The sequence below is a fragment of the Rhinoderma darwinii genome, chromosome 6, assembly GCF_050947455.1.
Source record: "Rhinoderma darwinii isolate aRhiDar2 chromosome 6, aRhiDar2.hap1, whole genome shotgun sequence".
Lineage (NCBI taxonomy): Eukaryota > Metazoa > Chordata > Amphibia > Anura > Rhinodermatidae > Rhinoderma > Rhinoderma darwinii.
The window spans coordinates 97,446,315-97,457,723 of NC_134692.1; positions in this window are offsets into that span (position 1 = coordinate 97,446,315).

The window sequence follows — 11,409 nt, forward strand, 5'->3', positions numbered from 1 at the left end:
GATGTCACTGTTCATATATGGACAGAGACATCAAGCACTCCGTCAAGGAGCGGAATCCCCAGCCACAGGGAGCTACAGTGGCGCTATCTACAGGAAGGGAGTGCTACCTACATGGGGGCTGTGTGGCACTACCTACAAGGGTGTGTGTGGCACTACAAGGGATCTGTGTGGCACTACCTACAAGGGGGCTGTGCGGCAAGGGGGGGATTTGTGACACTACTTACTAGGGATGCACAATGCATCGAAACTTCGATACTGTGCATCCCCAAATGGTTCGAGCCACACAGCTAAGTATAGTAATACATGATGAATGAGAGCGGGGCTGCGGCTGTGTAATACAGCCATTGCCCCGCTCCTGAGTCCTGACAAGAGCGTGCCGCGAGGATGATGCGATTCGGCCAGCGCTGCACTAATGAGCGGCGGCACTGAAAACAGAACATGGCGGCCACACTGCAAAACACCCCCATGTTCTGTCTTCGGTGTCTGCGCCGCCACTCATTAGTGCAGCGCCGGCCGCATTACCTCATGCCGACTGCGCACGCACTTCTGTCAGGAGCGGGGCAATGACTGTATTACACAGCCGCAGCCCCGCTCTATAACGGCTGAGAACAGGGGCGTAACTAGGAAAGACTGGGCCCCATAGCAAACTTTTGACTGGGGCCCCCCTCCCCTGGGTGTCACACAACCCCCCCCCTTGTAGATAGTGCCTTTTTTACAGCCCCCCCTGTAGATAACGCCATACAGCCCCCCCCTCTGTAGATAGCGCCATACATCCTCCTGTAGAGAACGCCATACAGCCCCCTGTAGATAACGCCATACAGCCCCCCTGTAGATAACGCCATACAGCCCCCCTGCAGAGAACGCCATACAGCCCCCCTGTAGAGAACACCATACAGCCCCCCCTATAGGGAACGCCATACAGCCCCCCCTGTAGAGAACGCCATAGAGCCCCCCTGTAGGGAACGCCATACAGCCCCCCCTATAGAGAATGCCATACAGCCCCCCCCCTGTAGGGAATGCCATACAGCTCCCCCCCTGTAGGGAACGCCATACAGCCACCCCCTGTAGGGAACGCCATACAGCGTTCCCCCCCCCCCCCCGTGGGGAACGCCATACAGCGTCCCCCCTCCCAAAAAAATTCGACCTACAGTGTGTCCTACAGAATACATGTATCCCCTATCCACAGGATCTCCACAGGATAGGGGATACATGAGTGATCGCTGGCATTGATAGGGAGAACCGGGGACTGAAAGTCCCCTGAAGTTCTCCATGACTAACCTCTGACTTCCGGCGTCTGCGCAGCTCAATAAAAATGAAAGGCGCGCTGGTCACGTATGCGCACAAGCTTGACCGGCGCTCCATTAATTTCTACGGAGCTGCCGACACAGACCCCGGAAGTCTGAGGTTTGTGATGGAGAACTTCAGAGGACTTTCAGTCCCCCGTTCTCCCTATCAATGCCAGCGATCACACATGTATCCCCTGTCCTGTGGAGATCCTGTGGAGAGGGGATACGTGTCCTGTGGAGAGGGAGGGGATACATGTCCTGTGGAGAGGGAGGGGATACACGTCCTGTGGAGATCCTGTGGAGAGGGGATACATGTCTTTTGCGCCTTCAGGACCAGACACCGTTTAGCCATTTTTAGCACGTGTTAGTTAAATGGCTATAACTTTTTTATTTGTTGGGCTAACTACGTGATTTTTTGCAACGTTTTTTTCCGTAGACAATGCAGGTTTCATTTTTTATCGTTTTTATACACACCTTTTTTGTTATTTTAGAATTTTTATTCATAAAGTTTGAAAATAATATTAAAAAAATAAGCTTTTTTACATTTCAGCTATTTTTTTTTGGGTAATAACATAGTTTTACCCTAAAATAGACCTTTTACTTGTGATCGTCATTGTCTACCGTAAATTTTTATATATTACATGTCTATATTAGGGTAATTGGGTCAGCGCTAGCGTTACAACAATGATTGGCGGGGGGAACGTTTTTTTTTGGGGGTGGATATTTTATGTGTATTTATTATTTTAATTTTTTTTGCACTTTACTTTATTATTTTTTTATTACTATGGTCTGTCCCTCAAAGGTCAAAAAAGACCTTTGGGGAACTTTATATATTTTTTTCTTTCTTTTACACCATGCTTTTCCACAGTAACTGGAGCTGCACAGCAGCCCCAGTTACAGGGGAAATCAGCCCTCTCATAGTGACGATTGTCACTAATAGGGCTGTGCTGGGTCTAGTAAGACCCAGCAGAAGCCTGCCACTAATGGCACCCGGCGATCATGTGACCAGTCACATGATCACCGGGAGGAATAGAGACAGCGCCGCTGCTGCTGTCTCTATTCCTGTACACAGCGCGCATTCAGCGCTGTGTACAAGTGATCAGAGAAGACAGAAGCAGCGAAAGCTGCTTCTATCTTCTCCTCAGGGTCCCCGGCAGTCACTGACAGCCGGAGACCTGACATTCAGCTGCCCGATCGCGCGGGCAGCAAGTTAAAACCCGAGCCGTAGAAAGTCTATGGCTCGGGTTTTAAGGACCATGACCGCTGGCCGTAAAAATACAGCCAGCGGTCGGGAACCATTTAATGGCAGAGCGGGGAGATACCTCCCTGCTCTGCCGTAGTGTTCAGTGGCGTCCCGCTGTAGCAGCCATAGCGGCTGCTAGCAGAGCCTCCGGCCATGGTGGGGGCCCGTGCCGGCGGGCGACACGGGCCCCCTCATGCCGCGGGCCCCGTGGCAGCCGCAACTGCTGCTACGGCGGTAGTTGCGCCACTGGCTGAGATCAGAGAAACCGCTCATCTCTGCCGCTATTCTCCTGAATGCTGCGATCAAAGCTAACTGCAGCATTCAGGGGAAAGTGAGGAGGGGGGATTACCCTTGGATCGCGTCACAGGGAATTCCTGTGACACGATTGAGGGCCATACCATATATGGGCAGACAGCCCAGGGTCCATTGAAGGACCCCAGGGCCGTCTTACCATATTTCCTGTTGTTAGTGCATACTTAGGTATGTCCTAACAACTGCCTGTGTACTATACATACACAGGCTAATGTACTGGCATATATCTGATATATACCAGTATATTAAAGTTTAAAAATAAAGTAAAAACATAAAGTAATGTTACATTTAAAAAAATACACATACGCCTTTTTTACAATAAGCATTAAAATAAGTCTCAATACATAAAATATACACATTCGGTATTGGCGCGGCCGTAATAACCTGCACAAGAATTTTTGGGCGTCATTTATGATGTGTACGCTGTAAAAATAAAATTAAAAAAAACTTCTTTCACTTATTAATGTGAGGCCCGAGGTGTGATGAATTTAACCTCCATGTGCCTCAAATTAATAGTAATTAACCCCTATTAATGTGAGGCAAATGGAGGTTAAATTAATGTGAGGCAAATGGAGGTTAAATTCAGCATCACACCACGCGCCTCACATCAGAAAATGGAAGAACTTTTTTTTATTACTGTTGGCAAAGTATCGTTTTGGTATCGAAATTGCAATACTACACAAAGTATCGGTATCTAAGTCCAAATTCAGGTATCGTGACATCCCTACTACCTACAAAGGGGCTGTGTGGCATAACCTACAGGGGGCTGTGTGGCATGACCTACAGGGGGCTGTGTGGCACGAACTACAAAAGGGCTGTGTGGCACGACCTACAAGGGGGCTGTGCAGCAAGGGGGCTGTGTGGCACGACCTACAATGGGCTGTGTGGTACTATCTACAGGGGGCATCTGTGAGTGGAGGGCTGATGGTCATTTTACTGTGAGTGGCGGGCTGATGGTCATTTTACTGTGAGTGGGGGGCTGATGGTAGTTTTACTGTGAGTGGGGGGCTGATGGTAGTTTTACTGTGAGTGGGGGGCTAATGGTAGTTTTACTGTGAGTGGGGGCTGATGGTCATTTTACTGTGAGTGGGGGCTGATGGTAGTTTTACTGTGAGTGGGGGGCTGATGGTCATTTTACTGTGAGTGGGGGGCTGATGGTAGTTTTACTGTGAGTGGGGGGCTGATGGTAGTTTTACTGTGAGTGGGGGGCTAATGGTCGTTTTACTGTGAGTGGACGGGCTGATGGTCATTTTAGGGTATGTTCACACGGCAGCGTCCATTACGGCTGAAATTACGGAGCTGTTTTCAGGAGAAAATGGCTCCGGAATTTCAGACGTAATGGCAAGTGCAGGCGCTTTTCGCTGCGTCCATTACGGACGTAATTGGAGCTGTTTTTCCATGGAGTCAAGGGAAAACGGCTCCAATTACGTCTCAAGAAGTGACAGGCTTTTCTTTGACGCGGGCGTCTCTTTTACAGCGACGCTTTTGAGCCGCATTTTCGGACGTAATTCGGGGCTAAAACGCCCGAATTACGTCCGTAAATAGTGTGTGTGAACTCAGCCTTAGGGGGGATTCACACGAGCGTGATTTGCGTGCGTGCAGGGCGCGTTTTTTTCACGCGCCACGCACAGCCCAATAGAAGTCAATGGGGCAGTTCAAACAGTGCGTGATTTTTGCGCAACGTTTGTTCGCTGCGTACAAAACGCGACAAGTTCAATATCTCTGCGTATTTCGAGCATCACGCACCCATTGAAGTCAATGGGTGCGTGAAAATCACGCATGTCATACGGTGGCACCTGCGCCGAACGCGCATTTTTCACGCAGGACACGTTGTCTCTATGCTAAGGAGATTGAACTAACTAGTTGAAACCAGCAGAAAAGCAGGAAGTAGCTTAGAGAGCAGGTTTTCAAAAAGAGGCCAAACCGTTTACTACAGCACCACAAGCAGCTTGCAGCCATGCCTCGCCAGATGGATGTTGCTAAGCTCATCGCTTTAGTTCAGGAGCATCCGGAGGTATGGAACACCCATGCGGAGTCATACCTTGACCGCACAGTCAAGGAGGCAGCATGGGAGCATATTGCCGAGGCGCTGTTCGAGCAGGAGTGGGCCGACAGCCGCAACCGTGACCGCCAACGCATTGGTGAGTTTATATATGTGTGTCGACATATATGTGTATAATGACATCCATATTGCCTATTGCGTCCCTGTTGAATCAATGCCTGTCATTGGCAACGTTTCCGTTCAGTGGCATTTTTATAGTATCAGAAAGTAAGGTGTGTTCTTGTGTGGACGTGTGGTACAGTAGTTTATATGCACTGTCTGTGTGCGCAGTAACATCTGGTGTGTTTCTTGAATGATGTGTTCTTTATTATTTATACAGTGGAAGATGTAAAGAGACGGTGGCGAAGTTCAAGGGACCAGTTCCGGAGAGAATATGGTTCCGGCGGCCGCAGCGGAGAGGGTGGCACCAGGAAGCGCCGCTATATTTATTATGAGCAGCTGTTGTTCCTGCGGGAAATAATGGACATGCGACCGTAAGTACTCGTTGTTGTCCCTTTTTGCAAACGTGACCTCCCAAAAATGTCAGATACGCCAAAGCTGCTTTGTGTTTGCACAGTAAATAGTGTTCCTCAACTGACGTCTCCCCTATATTCTAGAACTAGCGACACTCTTGACGCGTCGGAAGAGGAGGCACGGGCCGAGTCTAGCCAGCTCCCCTGGTCACCCTAACCCCGGACCCCACCAGAGAGGATCCTGTCCCAGTCGCCTCAGCACCTGAAGCTGGGCCACCGTACCAAGTGGCACCTAGCCATGCAGCACCCCGCCGCAGACGCCATGTCAACCCACCCGCAGGTGCACAGTTGGACGCGCGTGTTCTGGAGTACCTGCGGCGTGCAGCTGATGAGGACAACTACGACTTTTTTTGTCGCAGCATGGCACCTATAATGCGCCGGGTACCAGTGCATAGGCTGGCGCGGCTGCAATCTAACATGCTGTCGCTACTCGACAGTGCTACACCCCCACTTAGTCCAGGGTGGTGCTTCACAGCTATCGAGCAGTGGCGTAGTGTCTTTATGCCCTCAACGGGGGTCCATTTGCCAGGGCCCTCACAACCTGCCCCTGGCATATCGTAGATGCCGCAATGTCCTCCAGGGCCAAGATACCACTCCCCTGGCCCAATGGCTGGCCCTGTCCGTCACTTCCCTCCATACTCCCTACCTACCCCAAGTTTACAGGCTCCCATGCAGCCTCACGGCTACCATACCCAGTATCATCCCCACTATGCTGTGCAGGAACATCCTCATCAGGCCCGGGGACAGCATAGTGGTGCTGATATGTCTGCTTACACCTCGCCGCCCCATGCCTATCACAATATGTAGGGGCGCGTGTGTTCTAAGGCCAAAAGTAAAAAAGCCATGACAGCCTAGGAATCCTTCCAGGTTACTTTATGCAATGCATCATGTTAGTGCCAATTTTTGTTGGGGTATGTTCTCCCGCGTCTGTTTTTTTGTGTTATGGAGTGTATGTGCAAATAACATAAACGCCAAAGTTTTATATATTTCACTCCCGTGTGGACAATCCTTCTGTTACATAGCTCACCGATTTCTACAGCCTCTACCGCTATGAGGTGCCATGGCGTAAGAGGTTTGGACGGTATGACATTTCTCCACCACATCTTTGAGGTCTTCGTTGATCGGAAGGGGTTTGGAATACCAGGAACTGAGGTGTTATTAGTATAGTTATTGTTTGCCCATACCTACCTTTACTCACGCAGAAAGGGGTGCTGACATATAGGGCAGGAAATCCTTTGTCTATACAAGAGGATGTTAGGTCCGGGAATTGTTGGCTTAAAAAAAGGGTATTCCAAACCCCTCCCGACCATTAAGCTCGCAACCCACGTCAAGGGGCCTCAAGTTTTGCGAGTCCCTAACCCTCCCCCCCCCAAACCAAAAAAGGACTAGAGGGATAAACAGACGTTCGACAAAAGAATACTAACTTCACCACACCTCAAATGGCTACGTTCTGCCAGGGTACATCTCTAGCCTGGCTGTCAAAATACTCAGCAAATTGATGGCGCACTCGCAGGCCAGATGTCGGTGGCCGCCCTGGCCGAGCAGCCTGGGCTCATATATTCCCCATCATGAGCGGCATCATGGATGCGGGTAAAGTTGTGCAGCACAACACAGGCTTTGATCACACATGTCACATTTGACGGCGACATTTGCATTGCTGTCATCAGGACCCTCCACTTGCTGGTCATGATGCCAAAGGCGCATTCCACCACTTTCCGTGCTCTGCCTAGCCGGTTATTGAAAATGCGCCTACGGTTATCCATGCCCCTCCGCGCATATGGACGCATGACTTGTCTGCTGAGGGCAAAACCCTCATCTGCAACCATAACATAAGGAACTGGTGGACCGCTGGTGCCAGGGAGGATGCTAGGCTCGGGAACATCAAGTTGGTTAGACATTAGACGCTGGCCCATTCTGGACGAGCGAAATATGCGGGCATCCGCAGAGCCTCCATAGGACCCGATGTCCACGATGGTAAAGCACAAATTACAGTCCGACAAGGCCAGCAAGACTATGGAAAAAAACTGCTTGTAGTTGAAGTATTGAGACCCAGAGTGGGGGGGTTTTTGGACACGGATGTGCTTCCCATCCAGTGCACCAATACAGTGGGGAAATTGAGTGTTGGTTTCAAACTGCTGGGCTATTCTAAGCCACTCTTGGGCCGTAGGCTGAGGGATCACGCTGCTCTTCAATCTCAGCCACAGGACCACACAGGTTGCTGGGACAATGCCGGAAATAGTGGACACTCCAAGAAGGAATTCGAAATGAAGGGAATGGCAGCTATTGCCGGTCGCCAAAAATCTACAGGAAATCAGGAACACAAACCACAAAGCCAACATGTTAGGTAGGACATGAAGCACCTAAAACAATGTGTAACCTGGATTAAGAAACAGCACATACCGTAAGGTGACAAGGAGATGCTCCTCTGGGGAAATACAGCGCCGCATGTTGGTGTCCTGATAAGCTATTCCAGGCCGAACCAGCTCCAGCAGCATATCAAAGGCAGGCACAGAGAGGCGGCAAAAGGAGCGAAATTTATCTGGGTGACGACGGAGGTCAGCATAGAGGGTATCAAAATGCCCTTTAGAGGTGTGTTGGGCCACTATTGGGTGAACCCACATCCTACCTGATCTCCGCCGGTGTGGCAGTAGCATGCTACGGCGTTGGCCAAACCTCCGGGATACCATCCATGCTAATAGGACACGGGCCAGAGAGCTAGGTGGCATCAATGCAGTGTGGTATACAAAGTAACCGCAAATACTCGTTTGAACACTGTGTTGCACCAAAAGCACACAAATTCAGAAACACAGGTGCACACATCAAGCAGGGGTGTTGCATTCTTGGCCTTTTTGTAGGCTGGCGTAAACAGAACACCTGCGTGCGTTTTTTACACGCGCAGGAAAAACGCATGTCTTACGCGCGTAATACACGCACACATGGTCCAAATACGCATGCCACACGCTGCTGACACGCGCGCAAAAACGCAACGCTCGTCTGAATCAGCCCTTACTGTGAGTGGAGGGGCTGATGGTCATTTTACTGTGAGTGGGGGGGCTGATGGTCATTTTACTGTGAGTCCCCGACAAGTGGTTTCCACCTCTGACCTCCAATTGAAATTAATAGTAGGAAGAAAATAGATGTGGCGCTCGTTTGGAGCTTTTTTTGCTGCGTCTTTTGCATTTGCTTCAACGGCTTAAAAAAAAACGCTAAAAAAACCCCATCAAATAATGCTGTCAATTCAAAAGCAGATTTTTGCTGCCTTACAAAAAACGCTGTGTGAACATACCCTAAGAATGTAGTGCTTATTTTTAGCTATTTTCTGTCTTTCTCTAAACAATTTTTGGTAGGGGGGCCCTGAGGATTTTTTTTTTTCCAGGGGTGGTTCAAGTCCAAAAAGGTTGGGAAACTCTGTAGCAGGCTACAGCGGCGCCTGCAGCCTATGAGGCGCAGGGACAGGATCCCTGCGCAGTAGGCGTGATGACATCTCTGGATCAAGCCGGCCTACGCAAGGATCCTGTCAGGTGGAGGTGGGGGGCAGTATGGCACTGTCTACAAGGGGGAGGTGGGGGCTGTATGTCACTTTCTACAATGGGGAGGTGGGTGCTGTATGACACTGTCTACAAGGGGGCGGTGGGGGGGCACTGTGTACAAGAGGGAGGTGGGGCTGTATGACACTACAAAGGGCAGATGGGGGCTGTATGGCACTGTCTACAAGGAGGAGGTGGGGGATTATGGCACTGTCTACAGGGAGGCTGTACGGCACAATCTACAGGGGGCACTTTCTACTAGGGGGGCTGTGGGGGCATTATACTCTGTGGAGGACATCATACTGTGTAGGGGCACTACAGGGGGCAATATAATGTGTGTGGCACTTAGGGGGCATAACACTGTGTGGGCACAATTAGAGGACAAAATACTGTGTCCTTGAAGGCGTTATAATATATTACATTATTAAATATTATTATTATACTGTGTGTGGGGCACTAAAGGGGCATTACACTGTGTGGGGCACTAAAGGGGCATTACACTGTGTGGGGGCACTATATAGGGCATTATACTGTGGGGAGGAATTATGCTTTTTTATGGGGCATTTTTTATAATGGCGTGGGGCGCCTAAAGATAATTTCGCACGGGGCGCCATCTACCCTAAGGCCGGCCCTGCATACATATATATGTATATATACACATACTGTACAGATTTAAATTAATACATCTGTAGAATATGTATGTATCTCATATATATGTACACTCATATATATATATATATATATATACACATTCATGAGATATATACTTACTGTATATTTTTTTTACTTGACACTTAAATTTAAAGACCCTTTATGGGCAATCTTTATTAAAAATGGATTATTTTATTTTGGGCTTAGACTCTAGTGCAGCACAATCGTCGGTTACGCATGCCATCATCCTGAGCTGACAGGAAGATCGCACACGCGCATAAAGAACTAAAATGAGGACATGCGCAGATGCCGCCTGAGAAGTGTCCAGTGGGCTTGCGCGGTTCCTGGACAAGTCGGAAACCAGTGCAAGCGCAGAAGAATGGCCGGAAGTTCCGGCATGGATGAGCTCAGTTTTCTAGCTCTCCATGTTGTGCGATACCATGGACGAGAGCGGCATGAACGCGGGGAATAGCAGTTTTTTTACCAGGGGGCGTGGCTTGACGGAATTGACGAAGAAGGCCGAGGAGCTGAAGACATTATATTAGTAAGTATGTTATTTTTCTTCAATAGACAATTTAAAAGCATTTTATAGTAAACTGACCAATCCCTTTAATGACCAAGAATTATATTTAGCTTTTTTTCTCCCCGCATTCCAAGTGTAGCGCCCATGGCCGCGGGCCGTCGGGTTTACTCACCTCCCGACGCCCGCAGCCATGGATCTGTGAGCGCTGGCATCCGTCTCCCTCCTAGGAAATGCCAGCGCTCACTTCCGCTCCGTTCGGCTGGGTCCCGTAGGGTGCGCGCGCAATTAGGAAATCGTCATCACCATCAACTGCCACGATTTCCTGGTCTATGAGAAGGCCCCTGGCCTTCTAATCCTTGCCTGAGCGTTGTTAGTCTTTCCCAGTCTGTCTCGCAAATGGTCCCTTAGTGTCTCCCGTTCCAGCTGTTACCCGTGCCCTGTTACCGTTCCTGTATTCCGTATTGTTCCTGTGCCTACCCGCGTTCAAGTGCCATCTGCCACGTCAAGTGTCATCTGCCACGTCAAGTGTCTTCTGCCACGTCAAGTGCCATCTGCCACATCAAGTGTCTACCGCTTCATTGGATACTGCCCGCCACGTCTGGCGCCACTTGCCGCACCTGCCTCCATCCGTGCTGAAGCCACAGCCACCGCCCGGACTATTTCAGGTACCCAAGCATTACTGTCTACCATTTACTTCTGCTTAGACTGTGACCTGGTCAGCTGCCTCCCCGCTACGGCGGAGCGGCCTAGTGGGTCCACAAACCCTTGTCCGTGACACCAAGAGTCATAACTTTTTTATTTTTTGTCCTCATAGCCATATGAGGACTTGTTTTTTGCAGGACGAGTTGTGTTTTTCCATTGCACAATTTTTGGGTGTATATATTATATTGATTTCTAAAAAAAAAAACATTTGCAAAGGAATTTTAAAAAACCCTGCTATTCCAGCATTGTTTTTTGTGTTTCAAATTGACGCAATTGACTATGCTGTGTAAATATCATTTTAACTATATTTTGTGGGTCAGTATAATTATTGCGATACCAAATATGTATAGGTTTTTTTATGTTTTACTACTTTTGCACAATTAAAACGCTTTTAAACAAAAATTATTTGTTTTTGCATCGCCGCTTTCCAAAAGTCGTAACTTTTTTATTTTTTCATCGATGTAGCCATATGTGGGCTTGTTTTTTGTGGAACAAGATGTAGTTTTCATTAATATTTTAAAGTACATGGGATTCATTGATTAAGTTTTATTTTATTTTTTTGGTGGGGGTCATTATATTCGTGGCAATACC